Here is a 15,974-nt window from a genome sequence, read left to right on the forward strand (position 1 = left end):
ATGTTATGTTTTGGATGTTGTTCTTACTTAAATTGCAAAGTTTGATGAGTGGGATGATTCAATCTCAAGGAAGGTGTTGTTTTGAGTCACCAATGCCCAAAATGCTTGATTTTGAAGAGGAGATGATTGTTGTTCATTTGAAGCAAGTTTTCTTTACTTGTTGGGAGCATTATTCTCATTTGCAAAGGTGTTTTGAGACTGAATATGCAGATATTTTATGGAATCAAGCTGATTTTCACATGGAGGTGGATATTCCAAAATCAGATTTTCAGGTCTTGATGCCTAAATTGTAGAAATTTGATTTTCAGAACCAGATTTTGATTTTGCAGAGGTTCCAAAGATTGATTCTACTCTTGTCTACTCCATTATCTTGGAGAAGGGACATACTCATTGAATTTTGGTTTCATAAATTCATTTTGTATGATGTACATTGGATGTTGATCTATATGAAAGGTTTCCAGCCTTGGCATGTTGCCTTAAAGTGGTTCACATGTATTCACATACTCATAAGGGATGCACAATGGGTATGCACTGCCTTTAAGCTACATCTTTTTGAAGAATCAGGGGGAAAGTAATTATCAAGCTAGTTGTATGTTTAAAGTATAATAAAGCTGAGGAGATAGCAATCAAATGGGTGGATGTTGTGCCAGAAGTTCTAGTGGAAGATTCAACGGATGTGACTGATTATCAAGGAAGAAATGCTGACATATGGCTGCGGAGTTGCAGCAGAATGCAGATTGGATCCGGAAAGGAGGATGTTAAGAAGGTGGTAGTGCTGATTGAAGATAAGGAGGCGGAGCCGGATTTAGTTGAATGTCATGCAGCGGAAGGCGGAACAGAGGATGCAGTAAAGAAGTCATCGGAAGCTGCTCATAAGGAAAGTGGCTAAGCGGATCAAGGGATATGTGGATCCGAGTCATATTTCTTTGAAATCTACCACCGGGACGTGCCATGTGTTGAAGGCATAGTTCTCTTAAGTCAGAATGTTGCTAAGTTGGATATGTAGTAAGTCAGAATGTTGCTAAGTCGGATATGTAGTAAGTCGGATATGTGCTAAGTCGGATATGTGCTAAGTCAGAATTATAAGGCGGAAGGAATGTATGATGAATTTCTTGGGATCTTGGAAGTTAAGATATGTAACGGTTACTCAAGAATAACATTTTGGGGAAAGAGAAACGTTTTTTGAGCAACGTAGAAAAGAAGGGAAAGCAATGTAATAAGAAGGGGGAGAAAATGAGAAGAATGAAGCAGATTTTTAGGGTTTTATCTCTTGTGTGACCTTGCTCTGTCAAAGTTCTGTCTATGTGCATTATGTTTCTGCTGTGTCTGAATCTCTGTTTTCGCCTAATCAACATGTTTCTTGTGGAGAAATTGTATCTGCTTAACTACTTGGCTGTGTAACCATTAAACAATCATGGGCTCACATCTCTAAACCTAAGAGATAGTTTGACCTAGTTTTTGAATTTTTTAAAGATTGTTTGGACTATATGGGAGGTGATTAAGATATCAAATCCTAGTTTAAGGTGTTTATGCAAGTTTTTGATTAACTTTGGTTGATTTAACATGCTCTTATGCTAGCAATTCCAATAATGCATGCAAAAATATGAAATGCATGAACAAAAATTAACTTTCCAACTCTAATTCACACCAAATGGACTCAAAGCTTATAGTTTTTGAGTGGATTTCACTCGTAATCACAATGTCTAAGCTATTTCTTGATTTAATGCAATGAAATCAAAGCCTTTTGGGCTTCAAAATCATACACATCACCAAGAAACAAGGTTTTTACTCTCCTAAGATATGCAACTAGAATGCAAACAAGATTTTTAAAAACGACAAATCTAACATATCCAAAGCTCCAAAACCATATGTTTTTTGAAGTGTGACCTCCTAATCAACACTGGGAAATATTGGGCGATCCAAACATCTTGAAATGGGCAAAAGAATGGAGCTAAGCCCTAGCATCCCTGTTGGTGATACTAAATATGTTCAAGTCTAGAGCTTACCTTAGCCTTGCTTAATCAAGTGCTGTTTGTTAGTACTTTGCTGTAAAACAGTAAATGCAACTTTCCATGTGGGTGCTGCGTCCTCACTCCATTGTCACATCGGAATGCTTCCTTTACTAATGGGGTCTAGATGGAAGCAAGAAGGAGATAGCCTTTGTAGTGGTTCTCTCTCACAAAAAGTGGATGGAGAAGAAGCTAATGAGAGGGGAAGCCTACAATCCAACCCATTCACACAAGCAACCATGAAGAAGGAGAGCTCACAAGTATTCTATTCCAAGAGAATCAATGTGTATTATTGCTTATTGTCAAATCTGACTTTTATACAAATGGCTAGTTTTCACCCTAGGCCAGACAAAACTTCAAAAACATTAGGAAAAATCAAAGCTCATTTTGGGGACTATTGGTAGAATGAAAAATCTCTCTCCTCCAATGAGAGAAAGGCCAACGTAACGTTAGAAAAATCGTAAATCAAATTCTAATTTACAAAAATGAAAGATTGAAACTATTCTTTATTTTGAATGTTAATGTCATACATTTAATGTAGGTGTATTTTTTATTTTTTTAATGTAGGTGTATTTTTTATTTTCAACCGGTTGTCATAGTAGTTAATGCACGTGGGAGGAAATCAAAAAGGAGTGAAAAAACTTCCCTCCCAAACAACTTTTCCTACTCATTGTTGATCTCTTCTCTTTTCCATTGTTGATTCTTTTCCCTCTCTCTTTGACAAGTATTGCAAATTTTTTCTACTCTCTGTCATCTATTTCTCTTCTATTCATCCAAAATGGTGATAGAAAATTATTAGCGTGCATGTGCAAAACGTTGTTTAGAACAAAACAGGGAGTATCAAATAGTATGTAAAGAGGTAACTTCTAAACAATAGAGACCTTCTTCTTTTATTTATCTAGTAGTAGTGGCCAATACAATTTCTTTAATGAGTCAATGGAAGCAACTTGTTGTCTCAAAAGAAAATTGGGTACTTATGCAACCAAACAGGAGAAGGAGAGAAAGATCTACTAATGGGTTCTTAACAGCATGATCAATGTTTGGAGGCATATGATCTAGCACAGAGAAAATCCTCTTCAAACATCTACAACACATAATATTTTAGTAACCTAAAATTGAAACAAATTAATTGAACGTAGAGAAACTAATAGCACATACAATCCAAATTCGTTGTTGTGAATTTCATTGATAGAATTATAAAGCCAACATTGTTTGTTAGCAACATCAATTACCACAAGACTCCAATGCGAGCTGCTACAACATAAGAAAAGGATAATCAGTTTTCCTTCATAGTTCTCAAAAATATTGCAGTCAAACTCTAGTACCTTACTTACTCTACATAGTAGGGGAAGAAGATTAAGCTGGCACATTCAAAATTACAATGTGTGAACCACTTTGCTATGGTGGTACTAGGACAATATCTCTCATCTTGATGTCCACCCATTCCACAAGATGAAGAAGCTTGTCATATCTCCAACATACCCTCTTCAATGTCTCCATGTCCTTGTGCATGACTGTCAACCTGTGTGCATGTGTAGCTACTAATTGAAAGAACTCTATTAGGAAATCTTTTGTTGGTTCTTGGAGAGTGTAGACTACACTTCTCTGCCACCTCTTTCCAAGTGAACATTGATAACAAATATCTCTAAAAAGTCTCTAAAATGGTACCTTAGGGATTGCAAACCCTATGGCCTTTTGAGATTGTCTTATTTGCCTTAGAACACTTACTTGTTGAGTAAATCTTATTTTCTTTGCTTGGTTCAATATGTGCATTGATTTTTCCGTTCCTTGGATATAAAGCTCTAGTTGTAGCAACTTTTGCAATAGGAGGACCCTCCTCTCCACTCTTCCTAGCATTGGATTTCATTCTTGCCATGACCAAACTACAAAAAGAACCATAAAATTTATTGCCACTAAAGAAGAAAAAATGAATGTAAAACTTGATAGCCCTCAAAAGTGATTTGGGGGGATGGCAAGCCTAGGGAGGTGATGAAATTGGCTACTGACTTTAGCAGATGGCAAATAGCCATCCAAAGCGATAAGGACATGTCAATGGTGTCCTGAAACACCCTAATCGCATTTGGAGGCTACTACTCTACCAAGGACTTCATAAAAAAATGAGTGATAAAGAGAAGTGTGTTTACCTGTTACTTTGTTGAGCAAAGCCTTAGTTTGGAAGGGTGACTCTATTGAATGCACACGAGGTAGCATTTTTTATTTATTTATAGTGATGGCAAGCTATTGAAGGTATATTTCTCGGCGTTTGCTATAATATAGTCATCGTTGTTTACCATAATCTATTTAATTTTCATGGCTCAATTGTAGACCCCCCATTTTGGGAAGGACAAACAACAACATCTCCAATGATCGAACTATTAGAGAGCACAAGTGTATTACTGTATAGAAACTTTCTTTCTATACCGTATTTGGTGTACTACAGTATAGAAACTTGCTTTCTATGTAGTTGTTTTGCATTTTATATAAATATAAATTATTATTGATACATTTTTTTATAACAAGGAATATCTTTATTTTTTGAACCTAGATTATTGCTAGGTTTGTATGGTCGAGACACTTACACACGAGAGCGTTGGGCTCCTTAGAATTTACAATCTAAAATTGCGAAAGATTGTGGATCAGCTTCATATACATGTAATGTTTGTAGACTATGAAAAGCCTAATAAGTTGGATTTTTAGTGTATAGGCACTGGACATTACATAATTTTTCGATTTGCTGTCTATAAGAGCTTGTTCAAATGCCATTCGTCACAAATATTGATCCACTGAATGAGTTTTGTAAGGTTTTATCTTTTTGCTTTTATTTTCTTTGAAAATTATATCTTGCAATAGCTAATGTTATTATCTTTAATATATGGAGCCCGCTGAAGATGAAGAGCCTTGTGAAGGAGAGCCTGGTGAAGATGGAGAGCCAAAAGTATTTGTGTAGTGGCAATAACATACTATGTGTATACTAATCCAACCCTATGCAAGAGTAATGATTGTCTTGAAAATGCGCCAAAAAGGTACGTGTCTAGGAAACTGGACCAACATGTCCTGGAACGTGTAGCAAGCAAGAGTCACAGAAAAAGGTACCAGCCATGCATACGACATAAAATAATCTTTTTTAATGTTTTCTTTCCACGTCTTCTTTAATTGAAAAATTAGTTTCCCCACACAATCCACTTTGCAACCTTCAACTAGAGGATTACTTTCCCCACACCAGCCACAACAAATCAAGCTGTGTCCACCTCTCCTACAAAGCCAGAAGAATCTTCATCATAGTGAAGCAAGACTTACAAAGTCCAGTGTAGCAGGATCCTTTCAAAGTCCTGTGAGATCTAGTCCATTTGCAATGGACCTAGAAGAAAAAGGTACTCCAGTTTTGCATCAATTTTTTCAAGGATGTTGATAGCCTCTAAATGTGGTTTGGGGGCATGGGATGCAAATGAGGGACCAAAATCACGTTTGGGGGCTATCACTAGTTTTTATTTTCCTTGTTTTCTTTATTAGATTAAATCCATCCAAATTTTATCCTTTATTTCTCTCAAATTTTTTCATCATAAGTCTCTCCCTAGCCACCTTGGTCGACGGAGGGTCTATGTGCCACTCATATGCATGAAATCCGATCACATTTTGCAATTTAATGAAATTTGTACATTTATGCTTAGCCTTCTAAGTTGCTTGCATTACATCCATTTCAATCCTCATGTGTGTATGCATCACATCCTTCATCATTGTCAATTGTCTACATGTGCATATGTGTTTCAATTTTCTAACTCTTTTGTTCATAGCTTAGAACTTAAAGGTGATAGCCCCTAAACGTGATTTTGGGCCCTCGTTTGCATCCCATGCCCCCAAATCATGCTTAGGGCCTATCATCATCCCTTAAGCTCATGATGTGTATGTATTGGGGGCTATTAATATCCCTTATGCTTTAGATTTCTTTGACAGGGAGGATTGGGCTCAAAAGAAAAGTTTTCCTTCGTGGAGAAGTTCTCCAAGTAGATTTTCTTCTCATCCATGTTATGCTAAGTCTTGTGGTGAGGGTTATTCTTTTGTATAAAATTTAGCTTCCCAATTTTTATTGGTAATAGGAAAAAGGAAAAATGTTGAAAAATAAAAGGAAGCCCTTATCAATCCAAGTCCCACAAAAACAAAACAAGGTAACTAACAATTTGCACAACATTCCTTTACATTTTTCTTCTTTCTTATGTACCTTAAGTTGAAAATGCATTGTTAATTTATAGATACGGAACCAAGAAAATCTTTCAAAAGATCTCTTAATCTCGAAGGAACTGAACTTCAAGAAGGTATAAAGCAACAATTATTTCTTACTATTTTGATTTACTTGTTGTTGAATTGCTATGCCAAATACATAGTGCATTTCCTTGTCCATATAAGTCAAGTGATATGCTATTGTGTGGGTTTTGCAAAGAAGTAAAGCTGATCAGGAGTTCCTTATTTTTTATGAGATGTTCAATAAGCCTTGGATTATGCAAAGATAATTGGTGAGCACAATGATTCTCTAGAGAAATATCTTCATGTTTTTAAAAACCATACATCTGAAGGAAGGATATGCATTGAAGATAGAGGCTATGTGCATATCACAAATATCTATATAGTAGAGAAGGGAGAGAAGAATATGACAAATAAGAAGTATGATATTTTTCCAGAGACAATCAAAGAAAAGTGTGGCATTTAGGAGATGCAGGCTTTTAGAAGAACCTTGCTTTTGGAAATTTTCTTTGGTGCCAGCAGGAGGATCATGAAGATGAGGAGCAAGATTCCACTCCTGAAGTGTCCTCAAAATTTTCCAAAAGAGATTAAATATATAGAAGAGGAAATCAATCACATGAAGAAGAAGAAAGGGAGGTTGTTGCTCTGGATCTAATTGGTCTTAAGTCAGAAACACTAAAGATAGCTCAAGACATTGGGTCATTCGATACTCAAAGTTATAACCATACTATTCCTTTGCTGCCATATTTCAAGATTGAAGATTCAGCATATGTTCTTCTCAGTGATGTATAATAAATCTTTAACTTAAGGGATCATTATGCACTAGAAATAATTACTCAGTCATGTACTCTAGACTCTGAGTTTATTGATAAAGATGACCCCTTCATTTCAGTGGAAGATAATGCACTAGAAATAATTACTCAGTCATGTACTCTAGACTCTGAGTTTATTGATGAAGATGACCTCTTCATTTCAGTGGAAGATAATGTCAATCCATAAGCATCTCTTGCACTGTGTTTTGATGAGGCTTCCAAGTTTGAAGAGATAAAAGAGATGAATGATCCTTTGTTGTCTCCACTCTCCATGCTTTTGTGTACCTATAGAACTATTGATTGTTTCTTTTCTTCATTGTTTTTTAGCAATTTTGAATGCTAACAATACTTGTGAGCTTGCAATAGTTTATTTTCTGTTAAGTCATTATAGTATGCTTTTGTAAAACTATGAAAAACTTTTTTCATACTCTTTGCCTTCTTTATTCCTCCAAAATGTTGTGTGTGCCGAAAGAATACATTACGTGCGGTATAATGGGACTTTTCCATGCTGCCTTGCATTGACCAAATTGTAGGACATCCATACCTCTTTACAAAGTAAGGTAGATGATTGTGAATTATATGCTGCACTAATAAAACAAAGGTTAAAACGTTCATAATGTAATTGATATAATAGGGCTAGGTTGATATTTTTACTATGTAATGTGTTATATCCTTCATGCTCTTTCCAAAAATCTTCAATTGTTCTTCAAATACCTTCTGATCAATTTTGTTCTAAGTTTGTTTCACATAATATAAATAGCTGATCAAGAGTTTGCCATACTTCAAACTCTACGTTCCTTGCAAGGCCATCCGCTTCATGATCTTTCACAAGATTATGCACTACCTTCCACACAACTTGTACTTGATTATAGAGATATAATGTATTCATTTTTTAAGCTTTCTCTTAACCTGTGGCCTTGACAAAAACCTTCTTGCCATCTGTTGACCTTCTCAAGTCTAATATAATTTTAATATCATCATCCTCAAGTCAATTTCTAAAAGTACTTTTTTTTAATGCCTTGATTGCATGCATTCTTTGCTTTTCTGGACGAAGTTTCCAAGCAAATCCATTGTACAAGAATACAAGTTTTTCAATGATTCAACATAAAGCATGCAATGTTCATGTGTATATTAGATAAAGGGATGTCAAGCGCAGGCTTGTACTTTGGATCAACCTTATTTCTGTTGGAGACTTTCTTCCACCACTTTTGGCTCAACTTTGATGATGGCTCATTACAATATATGCCTGTATTCTTTGCTTTTCTAGACGAAGTTTCCAACCAAATCCACTGTACAAGAATACAAGTTTTTCAATGATTCAACATAAAGCATGCAATGTTCATGTGTATATTAGATAAAGGGATGTCAAGCACGCAGGCTTGTACTTTGGATCAACCTTATTTCTGTTGGAGACTTTCTTCCACCACTTTTGGCTCAACTTTGATGATGGCTCATTACAATATATGCATGGATACTTTGAGTTACCTCCTTTGCTAATTTTGTACATACACTTCATGGCTTTTAGGTCCCTGGCAAGATGCACATGAAGCAGTTCACCTTGAACTTGACTTTTTATAATAGACAGTATTTCAATTTAATGAAACACCCAATTTAATGTCTTGTGATCCTCTATCCTGACCTGTAAACATACAAATGACATAAGTAGATCTTCAGTAGTGTTCTAATTCAAATGATATAAGTAGATATACTATCTCAAAAAATCACTTACCTCAAATGATCCTAATCACCATTTATTTTTCTCCAATTGCACACTGAAATACTTTGGATTATCTTCTGTGGATGGATCGTGCCCTATTCATCAATGTGACTGTCACAAGTTCCACCTTCTTTTCCTTTACTATCTTACATCCATCCAATTTTATCTCAAACTTAAGAAGACCTTTACATTCTTTAAACATGATACTGTAAAATTCTACCATCCTTTTTTGCATTTATTGTGAGTCAAGGAAAATATTATTCCATGCATTGTACATTGTAATACCTTTTTTACCTTCAAAAGAATCTTTGATATAGAAACATTGTCCAATATACTCATCCACCTACTGATTTAAGAGGCTTCTTAGTCTCCATACTTTTGCAGGTGTTGCCAGAAGCACACGTTTGATTCTTTGGTCTTGCAATTTTTTGGATACAGCTTTGAAAATAGAAGTATACCCTTTTCTGCTAACCCCGCTGCTTCATTGTATAAACATCAACTTTGTTGGTATCAACAAATTATTTCACAACATTCCTTTTCACTTTTTTATACTTTATGTCCTTTACAATACTAGAAAATACCAATCCTTTCATCCATTCGATTGAAAGGTTATTAGGATTCATGTTTTCTTTGTTTGGTTTCAATATTTGCCTAAAGAATAAATTGTGTTCTCAATATCTAACAAAACAGTATCTTACTAATCTATTACTCATTCAAAATTGCATTTAATAACAATTAAATTTTTTTAGTAATAATGCTTACCTTGCATGTCGCACTCTACGCTTGCATCCTCCACTGTCTACTTTCAATTTTGCAAAATTGCAAACTTTCTTCTTTCTTTGTCTTTCACCTAATAGAGTTTCTTTGCTTCTTGCTTTTTTAAGTTTCTATTTTGTCTTTTGCAAATTTTTAGTCTCACTTGCAACAAATAGTTCCTTCAACTTTGAATACTCAGCAATCTTTTCTAATTTGTCTGTTGCTTCTTGTTGATATAAGTGTTTGTACATATCTGCACTTGCTGAGTGACCTGATATGGATTCGAGCAAACGAGTGGAGTTTGTGATTAGGCATTTGGGATAAATTGAGCCATCACACCATAGATCAATATGGTGCAATCCTGATGTCCTCATATTCTCTCTCCATAGCACCAATGCGTGGACCTTTTCTCCTTTTCTGAACTAAACATCTGCAAGATTTATATGAAGATAAAAAAGTCTCTTTCGATTTGAATGTTTACCTCTTCTTATTTTTTTAGTTACCTGTTGTTGCTACAAACGAGACCTTTCACCATACCAAATTAGGACTAATGGTGTAAAACTTATTTGTTACCTTCCAAAATTTAAAATTTTAATGAATTCAATGTTTGATATTAAATAGAAAATACCTTCAGTATGATGTGTACAGTAGTTAGTGTTTGTTAGTACGTTGTGTAGAGTAGTTAGTGTCAAATATTTCATCTTTAATGCACGAGGATCTCTTTATTCCTAAATAGATTCACCTTTTAAGTACTTGGAGATATTATAATGTTTCTTTTGGATCTTGTTTTTTTACTTTTACACATTTTTGAGATCAAATAAAAGAATTTTTTAGAGGGTCCCAAAATAAGCTTCAATTTTCCCTCATGAGTCCATTGGCACTAGTTCTAGTCCTAAACAAGTATGTACATTAATTCGTATTAAGCTCATGGTAAGGCCGCCTTATAAAGTCCAATGCTATCCTTACAAAAGTAGAGATTTTTTTTCCATGCGAGTAGGATGGCATAGTAGGTTGGGATAAAGGCAACAACTCTTGAAAAATGCACAATGTGCTTTGAGAGAATGGCCTTCTAAAGCACACCATGGATGTGGTAGAATTGCCGTTGTGATGGGGTTTTACCTTTTTCAAAAACTACTAAGGTACAACCGTTTTTTTTTTAAAAAACTCTGCAGAATTCGCCCACTCCTTTTCTTTGTCGAAGATGAAGAATCGGCGGTGCCATGCTTCGAATAATGAAGGCAACACCTGCTACTACTACTTTTCCTTCTCCTGCTGATTTCGAGCTCTGCTAGAGCTGGATGGGTTACTCGCTGCTACCCTGCTGATGTAGATTTGTCTGCGCTTGCTCACCCAGATAGGTGTTTGTTTGCCACGAAACTGGTGCTGCTAATTGACTCCCTTCTGCAGATCGCTCATTACCCAAGTTCACGATGGTCAATGTGGTTTGATCGAGATTGGCCGTGGAGCTTCTTCTTCCGTATCTCTCTCTCTCTCTCTCTCTCTCACACACACACACACACACACACGCTGTGTATCCTTCCATCTAACACAAGGTGTAGCAAACGACCTTTCTCATAAAGTCCACCTTCTCTCCGTCGTTATCCACCGGCCTAGTTCTTCAACGCTCCTCTTCACGGTTCCTTATCTTCTTTTGGAGGATCTTCAAACGTGAAGGAGAACACCAGCATTAAGCACCAGCTATTGATGTACAGTATATCAAAGTGTTAAAGATTTTGGATCATCTCTCCCTCCCTGGTTCAGATTTTGGATCATCTATGCTCCCGTGCTCTACCATGGGGAAATAAAGACCCCAAAGAGCAGGTTCTCCATTTGGTCCTGTTGCCACTTGGGGCTTATTTATTTTTACTTTTTTTTAAAAAAGCTAAGGATAAATGTGAGGTGCATTTTTTGCGCGACAATGATTCGTGTGGTGCTGAATTCATGAGAGCTTGAGGATGTTTTTAAAAGTTGTATTGTGTTTGGTTCCTTGCATGAGAGAGATTTAAAGAAGAGGTGGTGACTATTTGCGGAGCGAGTTGGACAAAATAGTGGATGTGGAGGAGGAGGCGGCGGCGGCAATCGTTTATCGACCACAGAGCCACCGGACAAGAAGAGGCAACGCAAAGGACTGAAGCAAGGACCTTGGGGCCAAATGGACAGGTAAAATCCATGACTCCAAAACAGGGCTTGCTGTGGCAACTCACAGTAGATCTTGTAAGGAGAATCTAAGTAAACAAAATTCTGCATTGAAATACAGCATACTATGAGAGTCCAATTGTGGTACTATGTCTACATAATCAGAAGTTTTCCTCGAAGAAAGATCAGAAGTTTTCCTCGAAGAAAGGTTGAATATACGTATATGTTGATTGTGCGCGCGTGAAAATGGAACCCCTCTTGAAAATTGCAAAATCTAAGATTACAAAGTACTCAACCCAATTTGCTAACTACTCAAATTTCTTGTTAAGATTAAATGCAAGCTATTTCTTTCCATAGCCCAACTTTCAATCTTTGAAGGGTTACATGTCCTTGGAGACCCTTATGTGTGCACGCACGCCTGCGCATGTGCGTGTAGCCTTATTGGAAGGTTGATTGTATGTCATTGGAATGCGTTTAGAAATAAAAAGGCATTTGGTATATACGAAACTTGCTAATCAGTTAAATGACATCTTACACAAACCTTGGAAATCTTGGACGAAATCATTAAGATAGAAAGAAGTTCTAAAGGTGTTCCACTACAGCACAGCTTTGTCACTGATCATCAGCAATTAGTAGCTTTATAGGCTAAAATAGATCAGTAATAATTGAAATATTAATCAAGGACTAAAAGAGTAGTAGAATCATGGTTTTTCATCATGAGAGACTGGATGAAGGCGGATTTGAAGCATCGAATGGCACAAGAAGATCAATTTTATTTGAATCGCACAAGAAGATCAATTTTATTTGAATAATAATATGAAATGCTTGAAAATAATCAAATCATTTAAATGGCATCTTACACAAACCTTGGAAATGTTGGAGGGAATCATAAATGGACTACAATATAGAAAGAAATTCTTAAGGTGCCACAGTTTTGTCACTGATCATCCGCAATTAGTCTAAAATAGATTGGTTAGAATTAAAATATATTAATCAAGGACAAACAGTAGTAGAATCATGGTTCTGCACCATGAGAGACCTGTTGCATTCAATGACCTCCTCATATTGGCCCTTTATGTTAGCCTTGATCAGTTGAAGGCAGATTTGAAGCAATGAAATCACACAAGAAGATCAATTTTATTTGAATAATAATATGAAATGCTTGAAAATAATCACAGGAAATGTTGGTTGGTGGTTTCCCAGACTTGGTTTTTTGAGTGTACAAACACGATCAGAGCAGCATGCTACTGCTGCTGCACATGACTTAGTTTTTAGTGTATAAATATGTTCAAAGCAGCATGGTGGTGCTGCACACGTCACTTCTGCACAAGAAGGCAGCTCCTTCAAACTGATTGATTTGCTCATAGCTGTTCACATGGGAACTATGATTATAGACCGGCAATCCGCCATCATTCAGCAAATAACACCGCCTCAAGAATATCATGTCTGGTAAACACACCTAGCCCCACTGGGGGGTCGGGTCTGGGATATGAGTCAGCCACTCCTGAGGGATAGCTGAGTCGATGTCGATGATGAGACTGTCTCTACCCGTTAGCCCTTTGTCATGCACCTCCAGGGGTAACTGCCTATGTGCGATCCAATCTCCAAGAGACCTGGCTCGTCCTATGCTCAAGGTGCCCCATGATACATGCAGTCAGGCCCCCAACATGTGGCCACTGGGTAAATGGATCACGGGGTTCCAAACCAAAGGCTACCGAAGCTGCTACTCTGAGGCTGCTGGAGCTGTCTGTCTAACGGCCAGCCTGAGATGATCCCAAGCCCGAAGTAAACTGGCTGCAAATCTGTCCTCAAAAGCTGGAATAAAACCGCGGGCCGCGTCTTTGTGAAAAATCCATCTGGTACTCTGTGACCAAGGGCTCCCAAGACTCAGGGTGCGGGCTGAAATCTGGGCCAATAGGAAATCCTTCCAGGGCTCACCACCAGGAAGGAGTCCTCTAACAATCAGCTTGCCCAGCAGGGCACGGCTCTGAATAGTAGGGTCAATGCCTCTACGACGTGGCTGAATGATCACTCTCCATGCCACTTTGGCCCTGGCTGGCCTCCCGTCACTACTGGCCCATAAGAAGTTCGGGATCAATTGTTGTACCTGGCCAATAATGCCCAAGAGAAGGTCCAACACGAAGTGATGTACCACAGTGTGGCAAGAAGTACTTGGTTCGCCGCCACCACTCTACCTGCTAGGGAGAGCCTCGCAGAACTCCAGTATAAAATTTTCTTCCGAATACTTGGAAGAAGCGGGGCGAGCTGCTGCTCGGGATAAATATCAATGCCCACCTGGGAACCAAGATAACGAACTAGAGTGTCCCTCGAGATCCACTGGAAAGTCTCAACTCGGCGCCAAGTTGGGGCGGGTGCTGAGCCTACCCAAAAACCACACGACTTGTGCCAGTTGATCCGTGCTCCTGATGCACAGCAGAAAATCTCAATCGCCTCTGCGAATCTCTGGAGATTTGCCACATCTCCAGAAAAGAAAGCTGTTGTGTCATCTGCAAACTCTGAGTCAAGAGTTTGCTCCTCTTGCATGCGGAGGGAAAGATGCAATCCCTGAAGCCGGTCTCCTGGGCTAAGAGAAAACTACTCATAGCCTCGGCAACGAGTAGGAAGAGGTAAGGTGCCAAAGGACAGCCCTACCGAACCGAGCGGGAAAGGGGGAATCTGTTGCCATGGGCTCCCTGAATGAGAATCTGGTCGTGGGAGGCTAAGGAAAGTCCTGAGACTCCACGAATCCACTCCAAGGGGAATCCCATCTGGCTCATCGTGCCCTCTTGAAAGCTCCAATCCACCCTGTCATAAGCTTTCTCAAAGTCAAGGAGTAGCACCATAAGGTCTGTTGCCGCATCATGGCCGAGAAAAAACTCTAACGACTCAAAGAAAAGACCTTTGTCTGATAACAGTGGTTCTAACAGAGCCAAAGTCTTGAAAACTTATGGCTCAACTGTCTCTAGTTGTTGCCTCCCAGAAGGTGAAAATGTTGTCCAGAATGCTCCGATCCTGAACAAAGCCGGTTTGAGTGTCATGAATCAAGTCTTGGAGAAAGGGCTGAAGATGGCGTTGGCCAAGATTTTGTAGGCGGTCCCAAGAAGAGTGATGGGTCTCCACTGCCGGATCTCCAATCTGTCATCACCTTCTTTAGGAATCAAGTGTATCAGACCCTTTGAAAGCCTCTCTAGCATAGCACCTGTGATCATAATCTCATTGAAGGCAGCTCAAAGGCCACCTTCCATGAGGTCCCAGTGATGAAGAAAGAAAGAGACTGGAAGCCCGTCTGCCCCCGGGCATTTGCCCATGGGTAGTGTCGTCAACGCCTCTGCCAACTCCTCCATCGTGAATGGAGTCGGTAAGGACCTAAGTGAGGGGAGAACCACACCTCTCGTGTGTCGCCAGAGCCTCTCGCGCACATCCATTACCTGTGAGAAGAGAACGAAAGAAATCAATGGTGATGGCTCTCACATGGGGGGGTCAGAAACAATAGCTCCATCCTGGCCATGTAGTCTGCGAGTACCATCTCTCCTCTTGTGGGGGGCCTGCTATGTCGAAGAAATGTCCTGTGACTCTGTGCCCAGCTTGGGTCGACAATGAAGATCTAGCATGGTATCTGTACTCCACCCTCCTCTCCTCAATGGATCTAATCTTTGTGCAGGCGGTAGCTGACTGACTCTCAATCCATGGACTATCTAAGGAATGCTCCTGGAGCCGTTGTAAAGAGGCCAGGCCCCCCCTCATACTCCGCTCCTACTCCCGAAATCCCTCCAATCTGCTCTTAGCTGCCTCTTGCAAGAAAACTTTGATCTCCCCTAGGTCAACATCCTATGTGCCAGCAACAGAGCTTGAGGTAAAATCCAATCCCGCCCAAATCTGCTCTATCCTGTGCAGATCTCAGAGTCTTGAATCAAGTTGTCTGGAATCCTAGAGCTCACATGCATGTCGTGCTTCTAGGGGTTCCTCTAGGGAAAGAATAACCGGGGCGTGATCTGAAAAAGAAGTGCCTGCCAACATACCAATCATGCCCCCACGGCTGCAAGCCCACTCATCAATGTAAAACCTGTCAAGTCTAGAGAGGTTGGGGCCGGTACTCCTATCCGATCTCGAGAAACTAAGGCTCCCAACGCTGCACCCAAACTCTCAAAGATGCCAAGGGTCCTGTCTCCTAAGTACCAATATCAACTTCTCCCAGGCAGAGCACTCTGCTCTTGAGATTGGGCCGTACCTTCTCCAAGTCTATCCTTTGCTGCCTCTATCATGTTGAAGTCACCCCCCATGCACCAAAAATCAACCTGGGGAAGGGCC

Source organism: Cibotium barometz, chromosome 30, assembly GCF_041138505.1.
Source record: "Cibotium barometz isolate CiBa-2024 chromosome 30, ASM4113850v1, whole genome shotgun sequence".
Lineage (NCBI taxonomy): Eukaryota > Viridiplantae > Streptophyta > Polypodiopsida > Cyatheales > Cibotiaceae > Cibotium > Cibotium barometz.